Source organism: Camelus bactrianus, chromosome 2 (genome assembly GCF_048773025.1).
Source record: "Camelus bactrianus isolate YW-2024 breed Bactrian camel chromosome 2, ASM4877302v1, whole genome shotgun sequence".
In the NCBI taxonomy this organism is placed as follows: Eukaryota; Metazoa; Chordata; class Mammalia; order Artiodactyla; family Camelidae; genus Camelus; species Camelus bactrianus.
This window is the reverse complement of record NC_133540.1, coordinates 61207672-61235313: the sequence shown is the minus strand read 5'-3', so window position 1 is coordinate 61235313 and position 27642 is coordinate 61207672. Positions and strand designations below refer to the sequence as shown.

General features: G+C 36.9%; 1 protein-coding gene across 2 annotated transcripts in view; it reads left to right on the top strand.

The window, feature by feature from the left end:
* LOC123616494 (uncharacterized) overlaps positions 1-27642 on the top strand; it is a 436127-nt gene that overhangs the window by 256824 nt on the left and 151661 nt on the right. For both annotated transcript variants that reach the window (XM_074342758.1, XM_074342761.1), the window contains one exon: positions 22800-22882. The gene's annotated coding sequence lies outside the window, so the exon portion shown is untranslated. The remainder of the gene's footprint in view (positions 1-22799; positions 22883-27642) is intronic.

Here is a 27642-nt window from a genome sequence, read left to right as displayed (position 1 = left end):
CTTTCAGGGAAATAAGAAATTATTTACTATATTTTTTCACAGGGAACACAGCTAAGAAGTTAGAGCCTATCATTATTTTAAGTAGAATTTAGCCATTTTTCCTCAAATGTAAACCTTACTTTGCCCATCCTCAGTGTCATCTGTGGCTGTTCAGTGCATTCATCTACCCACATGAACTACAAAATGGTTATTTCACCATCTGAAGTAGCTAAGTATCATGTGTGAATGTGGAAATTACTAATAACTTTTCTTTCTCCTTTCTTATTATTAAAAAAAATTTACCTAAGATTGTGAGAAGAAATTCACTACAGTTCTCTATGCAAAATGCTTATTTTATCCTATTCTTGTTTTCCTTATAGCTATTTTAACTAGGGTAAATAATTTTGTTTTCCAGTTGTACAGAGACAGATATTTTTCCTATAGTTTTTTTTTTTTAGGAATGCACATAAATAAGAAAATCACTTCTAGTGGCTTTATATTGTCCTACTACATTTTTACCTCCTTAAGTTTCTGAATATTTGTAACATACTTACAGGTTAGTTGGAAATAGTTTCTGAAGAATGCCAGTTGCCTTTTCCCTATAAGATACTTCTTTCTTAGATGTTCAAAAGGCTTATGCCTTCATTTCTGTCTTCCTGGCATGGGAATGAATCGTCCTGTACTTTTCAGGGTCATATCCTGAGTCATTTTTGTAAATGACAGATCACAAAGTCTATCTACTAGTCAACATCAGTTCTACAGTTTTATGCTTGAGTTGTTTCAAAATTGGACATATCTGTGATCTTGGTATTTGTCCATACCTGATTTTTATCAGTTAGGTCTGCTCTCTCTTGTGTATTTACCACTATTATATTTAACATCTCTACCTTTGCACCTTTAATGTAAAGGTCAGAAATTTTGAGGAATGGATATTTGCACAAGATTAAAAATTGGGACAGACTAGATACCTCTGACTTTTTAGACTATACCATGGTGAAAAATACATTTTACATCACAACTCCAGACAGAAACACATGCATACACACACATGGATGAAATGAAGCATGATTTCATTAAACTATCCTTGCCCTTACTATATATGACCTATATGACACACTCAGATGTTCTCTCATATTATTTTATTAAAAAATGCTGGTCTCATGTAGATTGATTTCATGAGCTGTTTGATTTCATGCAAACAGCTTAAAAAAACATTTGTCTAGACAACAGTTAAGGTTATTTATAATTATGGAATGCTGTCAGTCTGTGGTAAAGGACTTTTTAAGTTGGGCTATTTTTTTTATTATGGTAAAATTCACATAACATAAAATATACCATTTTAACTATTAAAACATATAATTCAGTGGCATTTAATACACTCACATTGTGAATGCCTCTGTTCAACTTTGTTCAAGCAACTTCTTCCTGAAAATAGCTTCCAGTTTTCTTTCATGGTTTCCTCTTCCAGGCTTCTTCAAACCTTCCCACTTCAGTTTAACTGCCCTTATCAGGGCTTGAAGTGATTCCAAATAAACTTGTAAGTACATCTGGAAAGATAACAGAGTAACATGTAGATCTCTGGATAAATTTGTGGCTAAGGAAGCAAGTAGGGCTAAATATGTAAGACCGGACATGGTGTGTCCACAGAGATTTCTCAGGACAGCACCATACTGTTCTCATAATGCCGCTTAAGAAGCATGAAGAAATATGTCTGAGGAAAGGAATGCTTCTTTAATTATAATTCACTCCCTTTACATGAAAAGAATCAAGACACCTCATAGCATTTATGATGGACCTCTACACAGAGAAAAACCCACCCACTTGTCTTTATAATGGCTGGTTTTCATCAACCAAGTCTGATATTCGAATGAAATTTTCCTAGGAACTTAAGACACTTGTTAGAGCTTGTTGAATGTCAAAGCCACATCATGGTTTATGTGATGGCAAATGCTGGTGGATGAGGCCATGTAACAAGAGGATGGGAATGCCCTTTTACATAATCCTCAGCAGTACACAAAATTACGTTTTTACTTATTCTATTGCAATGTGTAAATATTGTATTAAGTACTAGACATTGTATATAATGTAAGTGCTTGATGGCTTTGATTTTCTTTTCTTTTTGGCAAATATAGGCAAAAGAGGTTATTACTTTCCTTCTATCTGTAGGCTGCTTACTCTTTTCTGTACTTAGGTTTCCATAGCTTTCTTTTTATTGAAGTGTCACATTTCATTTTAACTTGAAAACCAATGTTGTGCTGTGTCTCAAAAGAAAAAAAAAAAAGCTTGAACAAAAGGGCAATGGTTTTTATTGTAATAATTCTGAGAAAACCCAAAGAAATAGCACTCCTTTTTTGTTTTTGCCTTTCACTGTTGGTACTGCATGACAGATGAGTCTGAACAACTATTACCAAGTCATTCCATTTCCATAATGTCATATGACTATATGTGCTTAAAAACAAAACAAAGAACTCTTTCCATTGGAAGCATATCGACACTGCCCTTAGTTTCTTCTGGATGCAGAGTGGTCCTTAGCTTGTCTCTTCTAGATAGATTCAAAGTTCCTGGCTTATGAAACTGACATAAAGTCATAAATTTAACTTGCCTTCCAGAAAATTACTTCTGCAGAGAATGGACTCATTTTTGCTGCCTGCAGAAATCATTAGATGAATAATTCCTGTTTTGAAGGTTATGTTTGTTACAGGCTCTTCTGGGAGGTCTAGACCATTTTTCATAAGACAAAAACAGGACCTTGAGAGTACTTGCTAGTTGATGACGTTCCCTGCTTTAGTCTTCTTCATCCCTCCAGTAATTCTGTGCTGAGCATATCCCACGGTGATTTTCGTTGAAACCCCTTTTCAGTTGACCGTGCCAGAGTCTTTGGCTGATCTGGAAGATTTTGCCAGACTGACTTCATTAAAATTTTTTTCCTGATTATTAAAGCAATGAATATTTATCATGAGTATTTTTTAATATAGAGAAATAGAAGAAAAACTGGGGGGAAATATCACACATAATCCTTCTACCCAGAAGGAATAGTACTAAACTTTTGACCTAGTTCCTTCTTAGTTTGACTTTCTGCTGGATTGATCCGCTGATCTACCACTGTTGAGAATTTTAAAGAATCTTCAAAAGTGTTGAGGAAAGGTCTTCCATTATCAGCCATCAATCATCTTAGGCCTTAAAATGCTACTTGTGAAGCTCATGGTATATAGTATTGAAATGATACTCCCATTCATTAACTAGAGAAAATGAGAGAAGTAGTGAACAGAGTTGAGATAAGAGAGCTTTCAAAAAGACTGTTTTATTCTTGGCAACCATATAGGTTACACTAACAAGAGTAAAGTACTACAGACAGAAAGAAATACTTGAAGGTTACTCTCTGTCTTAATGTTATTATTTTGTGTAACAATGGCGTCAAGGAAGAAGTAGGGAGGGCAGGGTCTCCTGGACTGGCTGTTCTCATCTATTCCCATTGCTTTATCTCCTGTGTATATGTTGACTTAAGAGTGAATAGCTCCAGTCTTTTCCTCTGAGTTCTAGAATTGTATATCCAGTTATACGAAAGCAGATGTATTATCTCTCCATTTTCACCACCTTCAAAGGAAAAAAAGAATAAAAACCAAGCATCTATTTGTTTTGTTTTCTCTGTGTCAGTGAATTATGTCACAATCTATCCTGTAACTTAAGCCAGAAGTCTATCCTAGAATCTTTCTTTCCCTTCATATCCCCAAGTACAAGTCATTTTCAGATTTGATACAGTAATTGTTTCTTCATTACTTCATCTCCTTTACGATCACTACCCCTTGTCAATCACGTATTTTGTGTGTCTAGTAGCCAGCACAGTACCTTCCATATTAGTCATTCAGGAAATTTTTTTAGACATGATTATTTTCTTGAACGTCATGATTTAGAATGTGAGCACTAAGAAGTCTCTCGTGCATTCTGATTTCACTGGAATGATGGAGGGACTCAAACTTCCTTGAGTCTGAGAGTGCCATTCTGGGATGTAACGTCATAGGGCTGGTTGGAAATTGGAAGAAGGTCGCTCAAATGGTTGAAGTAACAGAAGAAATAAGTGTTAAAGTCATGTAGTTTCTGGCAGAGGTCATTTAATGAAACTGGAAATTTTGTTCTCTCTCTTAGAGGCAGAAGAGAATAAATATTTTCCTAACAGGACAAACTAGATTACTTTGTGTAAAAATCTAGTACTGACCTTGGGTCATATTTCTCTGCTTCTGTATGCTAGGAGACATTTGTAACACTAAAGGAAGATTGGTGCTTACAGAAATTCTTATTTCAAAAGGAAGTAGCTCTCTATTTCTCTCTGCTCAGTGATACCTGTCCCTTGGATGCATAAAACCTACATCAGATACTTGTCTGTACTTGGTACTATGTTCTGAAGAATAAGCAACCAGTAATGAAGAGAGCCATCTTTGGAAATATAAGTTTCACAATTCATAGTAGCAGGTGAGAAGGAAGGAATCTAACATCTATGATATACATTTATGTTAGCCATTTGCATATTTACTATCATTTTTAAATCTCTCAAGGTTCTGTTGAAATTAGTACTATTGTATACATCTTAGCGATAGGTAAATCCAGTCTCGGAGACATTGAATAGCTCCCCCAGCTGGCATCAAATACAAATCAAAGGCTTTTCTCACTATATCATGGTGGCCCAAATAAAATAATAATGATGACATAAATAACAATAACTACAATAACCAAAGCAAGGATACAGTGATGTATATTATCTACAAGCCAAGAAGTGACTTTGCTGAATACTTTATATGTATTAACTTACTTAATCATTTCACAGCCTCTGAGCTAGGTACTATCATTAACTCCATATTCCAGATGCAAAGATTGAAGATAAGAGTGCTGACACAAGGTCACCCAATTATCAGCAGTAGAACTGAGGTTCAGGTACATACAATTCAATTCTGGGCCCCCATTTTTAAACACAGTGATATTCCACTTCCTAGTAATACATTAAAATCCATTAACTGAGCAACTTCCTTACTTTGAGGCATTAAAATAAATTCAAGTAATAAAAACACTTCAATGAACCAGCAACAAATAATACTTTCCAGTTTGAAGGGGAGCCTACATTTTCAGGCTAAGAAAGTATCCCTTTGTAGGTCATCCCTTAGCGAGAGTGATAGTAGTACCTGTGCAATGATGAAGATTGCTCCAGTACAGAACTCCAGGCTTCTATCGCCATGATTCAAGTGAGAGCCTGAAATTTTGAGTAAATCTGGCAAGTTTTCCATCCTTCCCTCCTTCCCCTAACACTCGCAGCTTTACAACCATTTTCTGCTGTAAGACCAGGTCATACCTCACATGATTCTGTACCTCCCTTTTTCTAGCCCTACCTCTTACTGCTCTCCATCTTCTGAAATCTACATTGTGCACACATCCTGATTTTCTTCTGTGAATATTCCCTTTATCTTCTGCTATAGCTAAAACTGATTGTCTCTTTGATGACATTGCTTCTCCTGTAGCCCTCTACATGGTGACTGGTTTCCTCCTTATCGTTGGGCCTAGAAATGGAAGAAGTACCATCCTTCTTATTGCTGCTCCCAGTCAATCCTCCCAACCTCTATTTAAACAAACAAACAAACACATCTTTGTATCTCATGTTATTAGATTCTGTCCTCCCCCCCCACCTCTGTTTGCCGTCATCTGCACTCTGGGATCCCTTCCTCTTATCCTTTAAAGATGTCAGCTCCCAGATTACTGACAGTGTCTTTGACATTATTCCTATTGAGAAAGTAATTTTTAAACCAGTCAAAGAATAGCCCCTGATATCTAGATGTTAGTCTGTGTTACGTTTTTATCGAATTAAAATTAATAAACAATATTATATTAGTTTCAGATGTACAACATAGTGATTCAGTATTTTTATACATTACAAGATGATCACCACAGTAAGTCTAGTTACTATATGCCACGTTACATTTTTATTGTATAATAAACAGTTTCACAGAATATCAACCTCAAACTCCGAGACTACAATAAAAGGAGAGCAAGTAAGTCTACTTCATAACTTTGTTTAAGTATAGACAAAAGCCAGATTACTGTACTACCTCAAAATACCAAATATTTTTCTCTTTTGGGTAAAATAAGCAGTTACTACTTCTTTGCCAATCATAGTTTTAGCCTCTCTCTCTAGTCTGCCCTCCCTAGAAAGATTTATTGAGGTGCTCAGTTATAGAATTGCTTTCTGACAGCATACAACCTAGAATGACCCTAGCTTCCTTAATCCTTCCTCAATTCCTCACCCAAAGTCAAAATCCTGTCATTGGTTTTGCTGACACCCTTTTACTGAGACACGCTATAGTGTCTTTGTATTCTCTCTCATTGCAACAGCTGAGAACTCTGACTTATTCAAATACAGATATGTTCTTGGTGAACTAGGGAGGGCATTAATGCTGTCAGGATTCTCGATGATATCAACATCAAATTCTGACCTCTTGACCCTGTAGTTCCTTAAATTCTTTTCCTTCAGTTACTTTTGTCTTCCACCTTACCACAGTCTCCCTCTTATTGCCATACTCTTGATCTTGCAATTATCTATAGATTTAATCCATTCATGACCTTGATTTCATTTATCTCACTCTCAGACTACCTCCTACATGCATTCCTAGCTCATTTCTCCTAGTAACCCGAATCCAGCAACTCTCCTATCACATGGAAATTTTCATTCAGTTGGTAATTTCACAGTTTCATTATCCCTCACCTTGTCTTATCTTCACATACATCATTATATGTCACTTTACAACTCAAATCCCATGGGCAATCATTTCAGTCAATTCCTTGCATAACTTTCAGTTCTTTTGCTTCTTACTCTCTTTGTCTTACTTGGCTAAACCACCACTCTTTTTAAATCTGTCTTCCTCTTCTATGTCTGTCTGTCCTGCTGAATGCTGCTGGAAAAAAACGCAGAACTGTACTGATTGGTCTCACTTTCAATCCATGACCGCTGTTTGAAAGTGGCACGTTAATACTACCAAGCACTCCTACTACATTTTCTGCATTATTCATTCTCCTCTGTTTTCTGGGTTGTACTTCCTTCTCGTTTCTCAAACCTCCAAACCCTCTCTTTCATCCTTTCTTTCAGATGATTACCTAGCTTCTTATTTTACTAAGAAAATTGGAGTAATTGAAAGAGAATTTCCACACATTTTCATTACCATGGAAACTTACTCACATACATCATATCCCTCATGTCTCTGCTCTCCCTCCTGTTACCAAAGAGAACTCATCATGATCCTTGTGAAGGTCCGTTCCCTTCCTTGTGCATCAAATTCCATCCTTTCTTTCAACTCAGGAATGTTGGATAGTCATTTCTCTCTCTCTCTCACTATTTTTTACCTCTACTTGATACATCCTTTGTATATCCATGTAAATATACTTTTGAGTTCTCCCATCTTAAAAACTGCTTTTTCTTCCCTCATTTCTTGTTACAGTTCATGTGCCATTTTCCTCCTTCCCTTACGTGATGGTTAATTTTGTGTCAGCTTGGCTGACAGTGGTACCCAGATGCTTGGCCAAACATTATTCTGAGTGTTTCTTTGAAGGTACTTTAAAATGATACTTACATTTAAATCTCTGGATTTGAGTAAAGCAGGCAGAATTGATTACCCACTGGAGCTTTCAGAAGGAATACAGCCCTGCTGACATGGTGCAGGGGAGGTAGCCCTAGAAGCTCTAGGTTGACATGGTCTGTCAGGCTCAAGGTCCCTGAAGGGAATAAAGGGATTTATTTTTTCTATTCCTGTTCGTGTAAAAACTTCAGAAGAATTTTGATTAGCTTTATTGGATCTTGTGCCAACTTGTTGCATGATTACTGTCTAATGAGATGTGATGTTCTGACTGGCCCACCAGGATATCGTACCCACCCCACTCGTGTGGGAGGTAAGCAATGTGACTGGCATCTGTGTCAGGTGAGGGGAGAGTGGTTCCTGAAAAGAAACCTCTAGACAAAAAAAGAAAACCTAAAATGGTTCACTGTGGCCTTGAATCTTAACATAGCACAAACTGACAGTGCAGTCTCATTCTAATTGCGTTTTTGCCAGTAGTTGAAATATCAACACTTACTGAGAAGCAAAAATATCTTAGGGAAATTCAAGAATGGCTCTAAGGCACATGGGAGGACAAACAATATTGCAGATTTTCTATAGACAGTTTAGCTCATTGCCTGCAATTAGTTTTAAAATTCCCAAACAGTGCAAAATTAAAAAATAAAATAATAATAAAAAGAATGCCCTTGTTAATACCACTGTCATGAGCCACAATATAAATTTCAGCATCTGAAAGTTCAAAAACAATGTGTCTGAGCTGTTGATTGGATCTTCATTTTAATTTAATTTTTTTGCTGTGATTTTATTGTGCCTACAGTACCTTTAGGAAGATACTCTAGTTGCTTTGATGATTACTATGGTTTTGCTGATCATGAATAACACAGTCTTTCTTCCCCTTTACGTGTAAGATATAAAACATGACGTTGGAAGATATATCCCTCTACTTCACACAGGCCAGCACTATGGGCTGCATGGATGCCACTCTCCCCTGTTCCTTCTCTTTTGTGCACAGTATGACCTGAGGATAACAAATTATGGTCTAAAAAATACAGCTCCATATGGAGAGCCATCTGCACTGCCCTCTGTTTGGTCTTTCTCAGCTACAGCTGCACTTGTGTGTATAACCTTGCTGTGGGGCTCAGGGAGGCTGTTGAACTAGGAAGAGTTCATTGCTGCTCTCCATAGGGAATTCTTTGACATGCTTGGCTGCCTTCCATTCCAGGTGACAACCCCTGAAGTGTAACAGGCAGCCTTAAAAATATGCAAGTGACCTTCTGGTAACTATCTCTACCCATTTTCCCTGCTAGGCTTCAGTGCTTAATTACCAGTTTGCTGGAGTGCAACTCAGTCATAGTCATGCCTTGTTTTGCTTTTGGTACTTTTCTTCTGTGTTCATATACAAAGTTTTTCTTTACTCTTCTTTTTAGAGAGTAGTACTGAAATTGCCAAACATTTAGTATGTACAATTTGAATCTATTAAGTTGCATCATTATTGTAGCTAAGGAAAGACAACATGTTTTATACAATTGCCCTGCCATCTCTTCTTGTCATCCCTGCCATCTAAAGATGGTGGTTACTACTCTTCTGTCTTGTGTTACAGCCACAGCTTATGTCTGCATAAGGAGACAACCCTCCTTTGCTTCTGCATTCTGTTTCTTCTTCCTCAGGTTTGACTGAACTGAACTAGGGTGGAGGCAGTGAGGAAATAACGGAGAAAGGCTGGTCCCTAGGTACGCACAGTCCTTATCCCATTTCAAGGTTAAAGGCTTATCTTCTGCTGTCATTTATTTTAAGTGGGAGTGGGAAGAAAGTACTGTACTGAGAGGCATGAGAACCTTGTCTCGGTTTTCTCCATAACTAGCTATGTAACCTTAGATGAGACTTTTAATTGCTCTGGGTTTCAGTTTCTTTTTTGAAAAAATGAGGCAGCATGCTTAGCTTATTTCTGAAGTTCTTTCCAGCTTTACATTACTGTGTATTTAGGGCAGCACATTTTCTTTCATTATGTTATTGATTTTAAGTTTTGTGCATATTTTTCCACTTTATGTTTGATCCAATTTAGGGTATACACAAAACATGGTGTCAGAAATTTCATTTTGACACTTTCCCTTTTATTTTCTCTGCTGGAAGTATAATTTTGATGGCCAAATTGAGTAATTGTTTTCACACATATTTTGTGTATTTTTCTTAATATTCTGCTTCCTATATGTTTTACAGAATTTCTACGTGATGCAAGTTCTTTTAGTTTGTTCATTTTTGAAGCAAACATTTAGAGCCTAATCTGCATGATCTTTAATTTTTTGTCAGCCCAGTCTGATTAGATGTCTTAAATAGGTTTTCCAGAATCTTATTTGGGGCATAATTCTTCCCAAATAAATAAGTAAATAAATCTTATGTGAAAATAAGTATTATATGGAAATACATTATATTTGGGTAATGTTCTTTATGGACCAAGCCTGTACTCAAGAGAAAGGCAGAGAACCACATTCAGAATAATTTTGGGCTCAGTATGAAGGAGTGCAAATTGGTAGCGGCTTCTATGAGAGCAGACAACTGCATGGGCCTACTTCATGTGAAGGAAGCATCTGTGGCTGTAAACCCAACAGTTGGGCATTTTATGTTGACAACAGCTGTTGAAAAGGTAGGCTGAGCTGAAAGAATAGCTGAGTTGCCTTATTTTACCAGATAATATGTGCTTCTGCTTCAGCAGAGTTTGTTGTTGCCACGATGACATCATTAGCTGTTTTCTGCCCCACGTTGTGATAAAATCATCAAGGCACATGACATCCTGGTATGAAGAAGGGCTGCCAGTGAGAGTTTTAAATAATTTATTCATAAGTTTAAGTGTGCAAAAATAAGACTCATGTTACTAATGAGGGAGCAATTTCTGGGTCGAGGGTTAGAAACACAAAAGAGTAGTAATTCGTAGGAAGCTGAAGTGTATCTTTCATTAGATAGTTTTTATAGTAGCCCAGGCAACTGTGTTTGGGGGAATAATTCCTCTGCTTTGGAAGACCTGATGATCTACTGAAAAAGTTTAAGTTGAGTTCTATTATTTCAAAGGTTAGTTTCTTGCTGTTTTCAATCTAACTATAGAACTTTATGTTCATGTAAATACTTCTGTGTTATAACCTGTGAAGCCTACTCACATACCCATAGTTTACTAGTTAAAATCAGCAAAAGAGGAAAATTATTAGCTTTTCTTCAAATTCCTGACAAGATTATAAAGTAGGGTTAGGGGAATGTCTGCCTTTGAAAAACATTGTTGTGCATCTCAAAAGTGAAAACGTGCTTTTGAAGAGCTTTCAAGTCCATTCTGCACTTTAATGGAGTAGGTGCAGGAATGTTGCTGGACTAAGAAGTAGGCTAGGTGGATTACTTCTGTCGGTCTGAACTGTAAAGGAGGCTAAGACATCATTACATTGCTAAAATATTATGGAATATGTAAGAAGATATATCAAATTATATTTCTAAATCATTTCTAGTAAAAACATAGTTGAAAGTAAACTTTCATTAGCCATTTGAGACATGAAATCTGTTGTCCCTAATTTGCATCTAAAGGAGAGTGACAATTAACTGTAGGGCTACTATTTTCCTAGAAGTAGACTATGCAGTTGGGAACAGAACTTGACTGAGACATTAGTGGAGAAGCTGGGGAAAGCCACAAGAGGGCTACTTTTCTGTTCTTTTCTCATATAGTATTCTGTGTCTTGTTGAAATAAATGCTAACTATTTAAAGTGTGTCACTCTGAAGGAACAACAAAGTATTAGTCTGACTCAGGTACCCACAGCAATGTTTTAGTATATGTGCTGCCAAAGCGAGCACTCCACAGCAATACTTACTTGGAATCCTGTCTTTAAGCAATTGAAGATGATTACTATTTTTTGCTATTTGCATATCTTTCTGTTCTTCCAGCTTGAAGTTGGGAAAGCCAAACCCTGGCAATACGTTTACATAGTTTGCATTTGCTCTGTCTTTACTATCTGCTTGACCACCTTCGAGTTGGCAAAAAAAGTCCCTCCTTTTTCTTGTGATGATGACCTTGTGTTCCCTTTGGTTCAGTTGAGATCATGAGCTCTTCTTAGGCAATGACTGGGATCCATGTTTGCTGCTGCTTTGCATTCCTTAAGCCCAGCCCTTGTCTGGTTGTGCTTGATGATACTTAGTGACTGACTGCATGTACATGTGAGTGAAGGGAATAAGTGCTATTGCTTAATACAGTACCAATTGTTACTCATGTATCAAGATAAACAAGGTAAGTCACTGAGCTTTTATTAAATTTATAAATGATTTTGTTCTTATTCTTACCCAGTCTGTTTAAAAGTTTTACATGTAACTTTTCACATTTATTTCAGTATTCACCATTAGTTTACCTTAGACTTTACTCCTGGTGCTCCAAAACTCTTTAGGTGGTATTTCTTTTCTATGTTTGGTTATAGGGAATGCAACTGTGTTCATGATGGGAAAAAGTCTGCACTTGGAGTAAGAAGACATGAGTTTAGGAACTCGCTGTGTTACTTTGTACCAGTTTACTTACCATCTTTATACCTATGATAATATTTGACATGCCTGTGATAGAGAGTAAGTGAAGAAATTAAAGTATATATATATATATAATTTAATATTTAATATATACATATACTTTGTAATATTTAAAGCACTAAAATTAAGCAGTTTATCATGAATATACAAGGGCTTCTGCCCTTAACTTCATCATCATTCAAAAAATAGCACTTTTTTTCTGTTGTCAGCCCGTATATTCAAAACGGTTTCCCAGTTGTATAATAAACAGCTCCATTCTCCTCCATTTCCTTTTAGTCTCTGTTTATTCTTCTGTGATGTGATTACTTCTGGAATAATGACATATTTAAAAGCCATGTATTTTAGCACAGAGACATTATAATTGTCTCTGTTAAATAGCCTCCACTGATATGGTCTCATCTAAAAATAACTTCATTGGTGGCTTACATGATTTGGGAGGAGGAAGTAATAAGAGTTTTGCTGACTTGTAGAAATTTCTATTATTTACTATTTATTGCTGTTAGTCCTCAATTTTATGCATATAGGAGAAGAATGATATGGATAATCCAGAATAATAGATATATATTGACAAAGTTATATAATGGGATTATGTTGTAGGCAGGATTAGATAGTAAAATAAGCATTGAAGTTAAAAATCATGTATTTCCAAAATTACATGTAAAAATCCCCTGAAATTTTTAGTTTATTCATTGTGCATCATTTTATATATACGCACTTGTTCTAATATATCATTTCTTATTAAATCCAACACAGGCAGATTTTTCTCAAGCGTTGGAACAGATGACTTTTTCTCCATTCGAGCACCAGATGCAGTGGTTAGCTTGGTTAGTGTTCTGGGCCCTGTTGTGGCAAGATGTTTACACTACAGAAAGCATAGAAATTCACGTTTAGTGCAGGGCGTGTGCTCACTGAATTACTGAATGAAATGGAAGGAAGAGTAACCTCTGCTGTTTAAATTATTTTTTTTCTTTATTACCAAACATGCTTGATTAATTAACACAAATGGGAAGGTGTATATGCACTGTATATTGATCAACTTACAATTGTCTATCCACTTGAATATTTATAAAAAACACTTAATAAGAAGTACTTTTTAAAATGTAGGTTTAATACATCTATTTGCTGTTCTAAGAACCCACATTTTTCAAAGAAAACGACAAAGCCACATGGCTCTGGAACATTTGTTCCATTTTGTTTCTTAGTTCAACTCCTTGATCTCTAATTTTAATATCAATAAGTCATCATCTAACAATGATTCCTATCAATTCAAGCTTATTGTATTTCTACACTATATTGCCAGTGTGTGGGTCTGTGTGTTTGTGTATTTTTAAATGGTTTTCTCCAGTAGCTCTTAGGAAATGGAAATAGTTTCATTTACTACAATGAATGGCTGCCCTACAGTGTAGACTTCACATATCCTTCCTTGCCTGTGGGCTGCATATGGAATAAGTTGACAAAAAGGGTGAGAAAGCAAACGGGAATTGAAAGTCAAACAGCTGTCCCGTAGACTGTTGACAAAGCTGACAGAAGGTTGACTATATCCTCATAGTCAATCAACAACGCCTATATGTACTTTCCATATTGTTCTGTGACTTACTCTGGACCTTCGCATACAAGCTTCCCATATAAGGAAAAGAAGTTTCTGATAGCTCCTTTGCTCTTTAACTGTTGTTGTCATGGAACTGCCAATTTGAGGCAGCTGGGGATTATGTGGAAAGATAGTTTAGCTGCATGTGGGTTCTTTTCTTTTTATTTTTTTCTTCTTTCCTTTCCTTCAACTTCACAGTACTGTTTCTTTTGGCTAATCTGGTGGATTCCTGGAAAGTTTATTGGACTTTTGGGAGTGTGTTGCCCTGAAGCAAACCTAGTTCAGCTTCCTTGTTAAGGCACATTGGTTCTGGCTTCTCATGGAATGGCTCTGTTTTTTGACCCCTTGAGGAAGGGAGTATCCTGTCTTTCTTAATAATGAAACAAAAAGATGACTCCAGAAGAGAATTGGCAGCCACCAAAAGGGATACTGTCCAGTTCTCTGCTGCATATTCCACCCCCTGGGCAGATTTGTGAAATCTCTCATCAGTCTTCGATACAGTTAATCATGTTTTGCTTTATTCTATTTTATTGTATAGCAACATTGTAAGCAGTTTATCAAAGTCAAAAGGTTAGTGTAACTTATGTTAATCCTACAAAACTGTTGTACACTATATGGTCACACATATATATGTATATCTATATTTATCAACATGATGTAATTGTCATTCAGATCACTGTGTCCCATCTTATCAATAAGCTCCACAAAACAAAAGATTCTATGATCAGCAAATATACAGAGTTCTGCTAAGGACCTGGACCTCTAGAGAAAGAAACTAGATGAGTGAGGAGGAAAGGTTTAATGTATAAGATTTAATTTAAGGTCTACTAATGCCTACAGAAACCACAGTAATACATTTTTCTATAGTACATATAAGTGAACATGTTTATTTCAAAGCTTTCTTCACAGTCTGTTGTTGAAGTACAGCAGAAAGTTAAAATCAGGTAGTCACTCTCATGCACTTTTTTTTTTTAACTGACAGATGAAGGAACACTTTGTGTTTCAGTACCATTGGTGGTTTTTTCATTTCTTCCTTCAACAGACACCTGTTTTATGCTTACTCTTTGCTCTGTGCTAGGCATTAGGTACACAATAATTAGTGAGATTGCTCCCCTTGCTCCTATCCCAGGTGAGAGGGAAGGCAGTATATATATATGGCTTTGCAGAATATTGTGAGAACATAAAGAAAGGCACAGTCATTTCAGTGGGGGTGGAGGGGTAGAGGTGGGGGTGAGGATAGAGTCACAGAAGGTTTCACAGGGGAAGGGTTGTGTGAAGAAAAGAGTGGATATATTGTAATTACAAGACCTGGGTTTGATGTCCAGCACTTCCAGGTTCAGTTGTGGAGCTAGGGCTGAGTTCTTAACCTCTTGGAGCCTGTTTCTCATTTGTAAAATAAAGACAATAATTAGGCCAACCTCAAGAGTGTTTCAAGGATGAAATGTGATACTGCCTGTGAAAAACATTTGCTAAAATGTTATTCCACTACATAAATGAGCCTTCTTGTCATCGTTTGGAGATTATGTCATTCAAGATTACCAGTGCTTTGGGAATGAGACTGAGTACCAGCAATGGCATCCTGAAAAGCAGGGGTGACAGGAAGTCTTGGGAGAACGGCACATAGCAGAGCATGGTGGTTAGGAGTATAGACTTGGGGGCCAGACTGTATGGGCTCCAGTTTTAGGTCTCCCTTTGGCAAGTTATCTAAACTCACTATGCCTCAGTTTCCTCATCAGTAAAACGGAGATAATACCACTTAGTGTTTTGGATTGTTATGGTGATTAAATGAATTAATTTTGGATTGTGCTTAGAACAAACAATTCCTGGGCATTATAATTATGATTTAAATGTTTGGTTTGATAAGCACTTGTATTAATTTCCTAGGGCTGCTGTCAAAGTGTCATTAAACTGAGTGTCTTAAAACAACAGAAATCTATTCTCTCACAGCTGTGGAGGCTAGAAGTCTGAATCAAGGGGTCTGTAAGGTTGGTTCCTCCTGGGTTCTCTGGAGGAGAATCTGTTCCATGCCTTTTTCTTAGCTTTTGGTGTTGCCAGCAATCCTTGGAGTTCCTTGGCTGGTAGATACATCACTTCAGTCTCTACCTCTGTCATCACATGACATCTCCTGGTGTGGCTCTGCATCTCTTCTTTTCTTCTTCTAAGAAAGAAGGGCCCACCCTACTTCAATGTGACCTCATCTTAACTGGTTACATCTGCAGTGACCACGAAGGTCATGTTCAGAGGTGCTGGGGTGTAGGTCATCAATGTGTCTTTTTGATGGGGGACACAGTTCAATCCTGAATAGTACTGATTTAAAATACAGAGAACACAGGCTTATCTAGTCTGTGTGAATTGCATAACTTTCTGTGTCATTAATATTTTTAATATTATGGGGCCTGCCATTTTTCTGTTGTGAATTTCAGAGGTGGTATGGGGCCATCTCACCTCTACAGCATCCTTTTTGTCCTGGAGATCAGTTGCACCTGGATTAATAACCTTAGACCCTTTGTGCTATTAACCGAGGTTAGTGCCCTCAAATGGTGCTTGGGTAACAAGACTGCTTCTCCCTTTTGTTTCACACACACTCATACACAAAGCTACTGTCCTGGGCCTTCCTTATGCAGCTACTGCCACTAGCTGTGTGGCTCTTCGGTCTTGTTTTTTTCCCCTTGTCTTCTCACAACTGGCCTATGTATTTATTTATTTGTTTTTGTTTATTTATTGTCAGTTGTCCTCTTTTGAATTTGACAAATCCAAAACTAAAACTCACAGCCATGAAACTGGAATCCATCAAATCTTGGTTTGCACTCCAGTTCTGGCTAAGGTATCTTGGACAAGTTACTGTACCCCTGTCTGAATTTCACTTTCCTTAGGTATAAAAATATAAATAAAAATGTTTAAATAGGACAGTGCCTGGTCCACAATATCATGATAACTGTTCATGAATGAATAAGTGCATGAATAAACCAATAAGTAAGTAGAGTTGTTGAGACAACTAAATGATAATGAATGCAATCTGCTTAGAACATGGGAAGTAGTCAATAAATGACAGCTTTTATTTTTATTCTCTTTAATCAAAATTCCTTTTTTAATTACCTACATCTGTCAGTGATTCTAGTCTAACTTTTAGACTTGAAGTCCCAAAGTTATTTTTAATTTATCTCTCTGTTGATCAGGCTAATTGCCATGTTTTATCAATTTTCATTTGAAATCTCTGCAGAGGCCAATCTTTCCATTGGAGTAATGTTGACTTTGGAATCAGTTCCTCCACAGCTTCATCAGGGCATCACATCTAGATGACAACAGCCCTCCTTTCTCTAGTCTTTTCTTTCTTCAACCCATCCTGCAGTCCTTAATCATCTTTTCCACCAGTTGAGTTGCCCCAGTTCTACTTCTGACGACTCAGTTTTCTTAATGAGACTGTGTGAGAATACTAGCCGTTTTTCTCTCTTTTTTGTAAACTGGAAGACAAAAGAATATGTGGATGCTTAATTATCTATTTCATAATCTGGTTCATTGGAACCCTTTCCTGCATGCCTTGATGTGGTTATGGTGGCATTGTTCAAAAGACTGACATACCCCCAGGGTTTTGACAGTGCTTGTTTAACTCAGAATTTGGGCTTTTAAATTTTTCTTGGGCTTATTTTTAGTGATACTTGCTCCTTGAGTACTTTAAGTTGTAACTCTGTACATTTTTTTTGTATGATGAAAGGTACTCTGATTCCCACCAGGTGGGAATTTGTCCAGATTGAATTTTGATTTTTGTGGTCAGAACTCAGGCTACAGGAGGACAGCAAGTCTATGAGTGGAAGCATGCCATCTTTGAAGAGCATGTAGCTTCTTGTAGTAAAACGCAACCATAGCCCCAAAGGAACTCCATATTTTGGGCTAGATAAAAAGGAACATGTTTCATAAGGAAACTCTGTCTGCCTTAGACCTCAATTTTGAAGAACCAGAAGGGGTTATATGTTCAGGTGCATAGCCATATAAATAACCCAAAGGTGGCCACCGTCTATGTGCTCAAACATTATTCATTGAAACAGCTTTCTCAGACAGGCTCTTAGTCCTGCTGAAGCCTTTTCTATTTAGCCAAGGTAATTTTTACCAAACCTAAGATCATGTCTACTTTATCCAGTCTATAGACAAATTAGTCTTTCTTCTCCATAGTAAGCCTGTTTGTTCCTCAGTTCTCAGTTTTTCTAAAATTTATACGATCATCTGGAATATGGGAAAAGCTAAATGACATCATACTCACTGGGATAACCAGTAATGAATGAAGATTTATGCTATGACTACATTAAATTACCAGATCAAGTAGACACCTAAATTGTTATTAGATTGTGTCAGTTAGCCCTCTGCATATGGGCTCTTCCCAAATAACTCAGTGCATTTGTCTGTTTCAAACTGCAGAACTCATCATTTCTATTTCTAGTCTATTCCAGATTGGAAAATTTTGGCTCAACCACCAGCTACTGGCATAACCTTGGGGAAGTCACTCATCATCACTAGGCTTTAATCTCATCACTATAAAATGAGGAATCGGGAGTTCATTTTAGATCAACTCTGAAGATTTTAAAAACTCGAACATTTTTTGATTTGAATGTTGTAAACCATGGCTAACAGTCTTCTTGAAAGATCCTGTTATAAAGCAAAAGCCACACTTACTTTGCTTAAAATCTTTCACCTTAATCAAAGTGAAAAGGAAAGTCCTGTTAATGTACAGGCACTTCATAACTGGATCTCTGAGGGCTTTCTAATTTCCTTTTCCATGCCCATGCCTCTTCTCACTCCAGTCCATCCATAATGCCCTCCTTTGTGTTACTAAACAAACACACCACATACTCCACCCCCACTGCCTTTGGCCCTTGCTGTTTCCTTTCCTGGAGTTCTGTTTTCCCAGCTATCCACCTAGCTCATTCCCTTACCTCTTTCAGATCCTGGTTCAATGACACTCTCTAAACAAAATGTTTGCTGCTCCCTTGATCTAAAACTGCAGCCTGCTCCCACGTTTCCTACCTCGAGTTCCTGTGGTAGTATTCTCCGTAGCATTTATTAGCATGTAACGTATGTGATCTCCACTGTCTAGAATATAAGGAAAGGGATTTTTGTCTGTTTTGTTCACCACTCAAAATTTTTTGAAAAAAAAGAATGAATGAAGGATAAAAAAGTATTCTGCTGGAAGTCAGAGCAGAGTCTACTGGAACTCTTGATTCTGATTCAGTCTGGTAGCCACTTGTGGACAAAGTTTTTGTCTTTTCTTGACCACTAAGTAATTATTCACATGGGAAGACGCAACATCTCATGTGGGTTTTGACTCCGGGGACTGGAAATCTTTTATCACCGAACAAATGAAAACCAATCATTTGTTATGCAAGACAGCTAATGAGTTATATATAGATGCAACCCATTCCCAGTTAATTAAAATTAGCATTTTTCTTCCCCCTCAAAACCCATTCTCTCACTCTCCCCCACCCTTTCTCTTTCTCTCTCCTTTAAGTATTATATTTCAAATAGATTTATCCTACAGTGTTTTGGAAAAAAATCTTTAATTACTTTAAGTCCACTATCCTTAAAAATAAATATCTGAAGCAAAGATCCCCAGAAACTTAAAATAATTTATTTAGCTTAAACAAATGTAATTATTTAGGGTCCATAGAAATATTGCAGCTAACTTTAGGATAAACTGATATAGCTTATTTCTGATCTCAGGTGCCTTACAGATACAACCTGTCACTCACTATGTGTGACTATATCTAACATGCATCAATAAAGCAAACAGTCACTTTGGTGATGTGACACTCCACTGAAAATATAGACCACTTATGAAAAGCCCATGGGATCAACGAAAAGACTAGAGTTTTATTTATATAAGACCCTATCAGTCTCATTGTTTTCCCTTTAAAATGCAAATCTGCTATAAAGAATGAGCCTGGCCTGTTTTCCACTGGACTTGGCCCATTCGGAAAGTTTCTTTGAGCAACTGATGTCTAGTCTTTAGGATCCCAACCAGCCGAGACGTGCCAGCTGTGCTGTGTTAGCAGGGGTGATTTGTGCACTTCTTAAAGAAGCTTCAGAGGAATTGCTGATTTTAGGCACTGGTTGATTAGCTTGATGAAGTGAGTTTCAAAATGTTTATTCCTTCTGCTCATTTTCATTTTTTATGGCTTATGTATTCTTGGTATTCTTTTCCTTTCCTTGTGATGTTCTGTTCAAAAATGCTTGAGATCTCAGGACATTTTTTGGTGCAGGCTGGCTCATTATGTCCAGACACGTGTGGTGTTCGACAGATCATTTGGGTTTTTTAAGACGAACTTGGAGATGTCTAGAATTGGTTAAACCCTATTAACAGGTGGTAAGCACATTGCTAAGGAGTGTCCTTTGCTACACTCAGTTAATTCCCATCAAAAGCTGACTGATCCCTGACTACAGATCCAGTCATCAACCTTGCTTGCTGTGGAGCCAACATATTAATCTACGTAAACCACAGCACTGTCCCTACTTGATCCCACCACTATCCTCTTTCCGGTGCGTGTGGCAAGGGTCTGGGATGATCCGGTTTCTTCAACCTGCAGAATTAAGGGTCACAGTCTGGTTTCTTCCCACATCTGTTCCTCTTATTTTCCATGGATCATTTCTCCATTGCCACCCAAAGAGATGAAGGCAAAGCCTCTGCTCCAAGTGTTCGGACACCAGCACCGAGCTGCCTGGGTTTGTGACGAGGCTCACGTGGTTTAGGAAACTATATTGCTTGTTTGAGCTTTTCCAACAGTGTAAAGTAAAAGAATAAAATAGAAAGGGATTTCTATTTATTTTCCAGAGCTGCAGTCATTTTATTTTGTGATTCATTCAACTGGAAAGTGCTGTAAAAGAAATTTGCAGCCTCATGTGATCTGGTGTTGCTTAGGGCTGTTTCTGAGATGATAGGCTCTGCTTGAGGTTTATAGATTTAAAGTTACTTGTTTCTCTTCAGCATCTATCTAATTGATACGCGTTCAGATGCCATGAGGAGCCAGCGCTGCCTCCTTTATCAAGTTAGACGGCCTCTGACATAAGCAGCAAGATACTATTTATGTCACGTTTTCATTCCCTTACACTCCTGCTAAACACCTATCCATTTGTCAAGATTCAAAACAAGTGTTGCTTCATCTCGAAGCCTCTCCTTACCAACTTGTCCTCTCCAGATAGAAATGACTTCTTTAGACTTGAAGCCCCAGAAGAGACTGACTTCTCACTTAGTCTAACTTGCTTACACTAAAGTCTTATGGCTTCTCTAATTAGACTGTGAATTCCCTGAGACTTGAAGATAACATTTTTATCAGTCGTCTTTGAATTGCCATTGCCTGGCACGTAATAGGCGCTCAACAAATGTTGGTTAAGTAAAATGTATTTGAATGAGTACACTTAATGTACATGGTGTTCAAAGGGCATGCCACACTACTCCAGATCTCAAGTCTGTCTTGTGGGCTGGGTCCTCTGCCCTTAATAGCCTTCCCTCTTCTCTGTCTGACAGAATCACTCTTGTCCTTTATGTTTTTGCTAACAGTCAGTTAATTATTCTGTAGAATATTCCTTGTCTTTCCCAAACACTGTTCATCAGTCCTTTCATCCAGGGGTCCACTAGCACGTACCTCACACTACAGTTACTATCTGTGTATCACCTGGTCTTTTCCTCTGAAGGGTGACCTCCTGATGGGTGAGGATCCTGTTTAGTTGAGCTTTTACTGTAAGTGCTCAGTGCAGGCCTCGCTCGACATGGTGCCCAGTGAGACTGTCTGTCAGAGTTCTGCTCCAACTCTGATGTTAACCAGTTGTGGACATTTGAACATGACAATCTTTCTTGGCTGCAGTATCTGATCTGAAAACTGAGAGGCTGAACTAGAACTCTGAGTTCACTTCCATCTTAAGGCCTTTATTCATCACATCATCTCTATTTTTTACTGCCCTGCATTTTGCTACTGTCTTCATTTGAGTCTTTCTCATTTACAAATCTGCTTTTCTTCTCTTTCCCCTATTTTTTCATTCAAAAGTTCTTTTCCCCAACCCATGTCACATGAGCATGTTCAAACAGTCAAATACAATATTATTTGCTGAGCTGAGAGAGGTGCTTGTCAGATATATAATTTGGACAAGTTACTTAATCTCTACAGCTCAGTCGCCTCATCTGTAAAATGAGGATGGTAATGGTGTATACACCTCACAGGTGGTTGTGAGGATTCAATTATATAATATTTGTGAAGCTTTTTTTTTTTTAACATTATCTGGTACAGAGTAGGAGCAATTGGGTGTTTACTTTTTAAATAAATAACACGTTTCTGTCCTCCATTGTCAAAATCAGAAGTTGACTGTATCTCCTGCTTTCTAGATTATTATATCTTAGACTTGACTGATATGGTTGCCAGCAAGACGTTAGGAAATTATACCAAACTTCTATCATATAATCTAAATTAGAATCCTATTATTTATTTTAAATATCGCATTCTTATACTTTTAAAATGCCACTTAGAGTTTATTTACAGTGGAATATTATGCAGTTCATTCCCTAGTAATCCAAAAGGTGGAGTATAGCTGTTAGTAATGAATAGTTGTTTAATACAAGGCTTTCATCTAGCTGGTTTCATTATACTTTAAAGTTAGAATGCACACATTTATGGACCATTGTGAAATGTATTAGTCTTTAGAAGACGAGTGGGATGAAAGGTTTTTAGAACTGGTTTTGGCCATATTTACACAGTACCCTTGAACACTTCTTCCAAATAAGACACAGATCTGCTAAGTAACCTTACTATAGTAGTATCCAAAAGACCATAAGAAATGTTGGTGGAAGACTATTTTATTTCAAAGCATTTTTCAATTTGTGCTAAATTTAGCTCTCCTGTTCATGAAGTGGAAATATCTTTTTAAAGACTAATCACCTAATATTCATGTACAGTATGTCTCATTGGAGGGAAGCTATGATTGTGTGTTCACTACCAAATGAGATGGTGTGTGTGTATGTTGGGTATGGAGGATACAGCAGCAAAAGTTTAATTTATACACAATGAAATCCAGGGGCACTTAATTTTTATAAACAAATTTAGCAAGAAATCATGTTTTCTTTTTTTAGGAATTAAGCAGCCTTTAATAAAGCAAGATGGACCATGAAGAGTACTGGGAGAAATGGGAAGGTCTCAGATCCGGCAGCATAAGGTAAGTTATTTTATCTCTTCGGGCTGTGCTCTCCACATCTATAAGATAACTTATGTGAATAATATTGCTGTTTGGAAGAAAGATCATAGGAGGAGGGCTTGAGCAAGGAGCTCGGTTGAGAGACTGTTGCAATAGCCCAGCTGAGATTTCACACATCAGGCACAGCTCACCACTTTGCAATGTCCTTGTATTCACCTATTGAATAAGAATGGATGATTTTGTCAATAAGTGAAGGAGGAGCTCACGACGGCATGTGGTCAGTGTATTCTGATCGTGTCTTGACTTATTCTTAATAAAGTACATTTCTTAGTATAGGTATCTCAGAACAATGCAAGAAATGTGGTTGTGTCAATAAGTTATTTCAGATTATTCCTGTAGTTGTGATGGAAATCTGTGGATTTGATTATTATGAATCTCTGTGCAGCTTTCTTTGTTGTTGATAAAATGCTTAAGCAAATTTCAGGGCTGAAGTTCTCAAAGTAATTGCCTTTGACCAGCTCCTAAGCCTGAGTTCCTGCCTACTGACATGACTAGTATAAATCACTGCTATTTAGAGAGCCTCCATAATGCATTTTGCAGAACAAAGAAATGAGAAGGAAGAGATTTGAATGGTTTTTAAAATAATAATGTTTTAAAATAATGATATTTTAACTTCTGGGACAAAGATACATTTAAGTAAGTGAACTGTAATCCAACAGGAAGTCAATTGTCTGTCCATTCATAGAAGTGGCCACATAGATGTTTATCCTACAGAGAAGATAGCTGGAGTGTCTGGCATCTTTGAGAACTAGAAAGTGGTTTGTGCAGCTGCGTCTCCCACTATTTTGGCCTGTCAAACTGTTATTTGCTTTACCTTCATGTGGCCTTCCTGCTTGATTCTGACAATAGCCAACCCAATAACCCACTAAGTACTTGCTTACATATCTTATTGGTAATGTGTTTGAGAAATATTTCTGATATTGACATTATATCTGGGAACTAGTTCTAAACAATGTAGGAAGGAAAGAGATGTAAGGCTGGCTGTACACATAATTCTTGAAGCTGGACAAGTCAGTTGAGATTCATTCTCTCATCCTATATTTTTCTATACGCTTGAAGTTTTATATAATAAAAAATAATCTATGATTTACATGCTTTTAGGCTTGTATGTATCTAAAAGTGTGTATGTATGTCCATCTTTAGCTCTTAACTGTAGTCTCTTGAATCATGGGGATGGTAAATCTTATTTTCAACTAAGTCAGTAGTTGGTGGGGACACAGATGTTATATGTACTCATTGCTCGAGGAGATATTAAAAAGCATAGAACCCTGCCCCCCAATTCCTTGTAATCTAGCTGAGAAAATCACTACATGCAAAAAATCTTGAAAGTGGAATACTAATACCAAATTTAAATAACATTTCAATAGAAAAATAGGGGAGTTAAGACACCATGAAAAATTCTCAATAAATTATATAGCCTACAATTGCTCTGTCTCAGCTGAGAGAAACATCACTATACTCTAGAGGAAGTTTTATTTAGGTAAATGGATTTAAGCTGATTCTTAAAAGATAAGCCTTAGGTAGGTAGAGAGAAAAGGGAAAACTTTTTAACCTAATGAAAAGAAAAGAGAAAAAAAGGGGGGGGGGATATATGTTTAGTCACCTGAAAGCCTAAATTTTTAAGTGAGTAAATAAGTTCTAGAAATAATGAAACTTTACAGATTTATCTGCTTTGGAGGGCTGAAGTTTAAATTAAAGAATTTAAGCTTTATTCTTGGGCAGCAGAGAACCACAAAAAGTGTTTTGCAAGAAAGTGGTTTTACCAAATAAACGCATAGTAAAATGAATATAGTGATGAGATTGATTGAGGTAGAGATTGATGGGAGAAAGAATGAAAAGAATAAATAGGATTATTGCAATATTCTGTTAGAAGGTTAGCAGAGGAAATGGAAACAAGACCCAATGTCGAGGGCATATTGTCAGGCCTTTGAGCTTGATCAGATGTGAGAGTGTAGGAAAGCGACTTTCCCTGAAGTCTCCCCTATTTCTAGTGTATCCTACTTAATAAAGTGGATATGTTTTCTACAAGTTTCAATTGGCAAATATTTAGCAATTTCCAAAATAGATGGAGGAGAGTGGGAGTGACTATCTGGGATGCCAGGTGTCAAAACTAGTCAGTAGATGTTGTTTCAGTTCGTCTGTTAACTCTAAGTTTATTAATGACATTCGTGAATGTGGGAAGTGCCGTGTTGTGTGTAGTGCTGGCACCTCTGCTTCTTTGAACCATCCCACAGGGGCTATTTTATCCGGTTCTATGGAGACAGAGTATTTGGTATAAGAATAGGAATTTCAGCAACCACAAACCAAATTTATGTGCTTATTCTGAGATATTCATTCCAGGGCAAGCCTGCTGGGCTGGACTAATACATACTTTTTGGATTTTTCCACAGATTTTAATGAGCCAACACCAATTCTGGCACTGAAATCTCCACAGTATACAAAATGCGTTATGGGAAACAATTTTTCTAGGGCTGCTAGACTAGTGGGTAAAACATACTACACATCTGTTGGGCCTACAGTTTTCCATGTGTTGGGTGATATGTCAGCCTGCAGACTGGATGAATACTCTGCATAGTAATAGCTTGTAGTGGGGCAGGTGTCAGGGTTTGGATTTTGACCTCCAGGCAGATGGATTCAAAGATAAACTCATCCCCTTGTTCTCAACTCAAGGAGTCTGAGAACACAAACTTCATTTTCTTTAGAGTCATTTTGAACTTTATCCAACGTATCCAGTGTATCTGCCATACACTTGAAGAGAAGAAAAGCTGTTTTTCCCACATGATTTTAAGGTTTTTCAAAGTGTTCAGTAAGTAATGTGTTGTCCGATAAGGGTACCATTTCTCATAAATAAAAAGTATCTAGTTTTTTTTGCAAGAAAGAAAAAAATTCCACGTAATAAAATTTATTTCTCAATCTGTGAGATTCTAGGAAAAGCAAATAAATATATAATCAGATTAAATATATAATCTTATTCAGGATCTTGTATATATTTATATAAATTCATTTGGTAGTTATATTTTATCTAAATTCTAAAATATGACCTGTGGATTCTGTCAAAATCACGTAATCTGCCTCATTAGTTTTTAGGTTGTCTAACTAACCATTTACTCTAATACAGGAGATTATTTAGTAGATTTTTTTCCCCATTAATTTTCCACAAAAAGGAAGCAGGCTTGGCAGGCTGTGTAATGTAGAAGTAAACATCAGTGAATTAGCAGTGAATTGATTTGAAAAGTCCAAGGGGAAGGTGATGAGTAAATGTAGAGTCCCTAGCAGCTACTAGAGTAGTTGTAGCAAGAGCCTTGAATAATTAATCAGTTTTCTATAAATTCACCCCAATTAACTAAGAAAAATTTCCTGTTAGCTAAAACTGAAACATTGGATCTAAAAGTCAAAACAGAAAATGACTTGAAAAATGAAAGGAAAAAGAGAAGGAAGACTTGTATAAGAATAGGAGGAGTAAAGCAGACAGATGTATGAAAATTGCTTTATCCTCAGGACCTTTTCTTGGTACTTTCCATAACTTATTTAATTATACAGCAACGTAACATGATAATGTTTTTCCAAGCCAAAAGAGAGAATCCATTAGGAAGAGAGAATTCGGTGAGAAGAGGACCAATGGCAGACACATTTTTATGGATGACTAGAGAAGAGGAACTTGCAAAAAAGCATGAGAAGAGCATTCTGAGAGGGAAGAGAGTCAAGATAGAGTGAGCAATGGCGAAGGGAGGTGGTCAACAGCATAAACTTTGTAGATTAGTCAGTGACTGCAGGGTATAAGAAAAATCTACTTGTTTGGACAAGTAAGAATTTGGAGATGTTGAAGAAAGTGGGACAAAGGTGGGACAGAATATAAATTGCAGACGGTTAAGGAATAAGTATATGATGAGGGAGTGGAGAAGAAAACTAATTCTGCGAAGAGAAAAATTGCTCATAGCTTGACGATGCAGCAGTAAAGGAATGTGTCAATGGAGGGGACTCACTGATGATGTGGGAAATTGAAATGGGAATAAAATGATGGGAAAAGCACTAATGGAATGAAAAGGCCAGCTGGAGGATTAGCATTGCAAAGACACAATGTTAAAAAATAAAAAAAAGTTCAGAGTATTTACACTGCAGGAGCTCAGTCTTCTGAGTGAAGCAAGAGGTAAAATCAACTGCTGAGAATGAGGGATGCAATACATCTTGTATTTCTGAAATAAAATTGGCTATGTATTATATTTTATGAGAGACTGCTGGATTCAATTTGCTAAACCTTAATTTAGGTTTAAGAATTTAGCACTTACATTCATTCAGTGAGGTTGGCTTACTTAATTTTTTGAATATCTTGTTGGGTTTTGGCATTAATCATAATAATAGCGATTTTTCAAACATTTTATGTATGTGAAAATTATCTGTTCCTTCAGAGTTTAAGAGGTCATTTGTAAAGCTTTTGAGGTGGGTACATTTTCAGAACAAAGTTCTTGGAAAAAACTTTAGCTTCTATCCTGATTATAATTCCACTCAGGCCTTCTATTTCTTTTTCTTTTTCTTTTTTTTTTTTTACTTGAAGTATAATTTATTTACAATGTTGTAATAGTTTTTAGGTGCACCACAAAGTGATTCAGTTATATGTGTGTGTGTGTGTGTGTGTGTGTGTATGTCTGTGTGTGTGTGTAAATATATGTTCATATATATGTTCTTTTTCAGAACATATATATGAACATATATAGGTTTTCCCT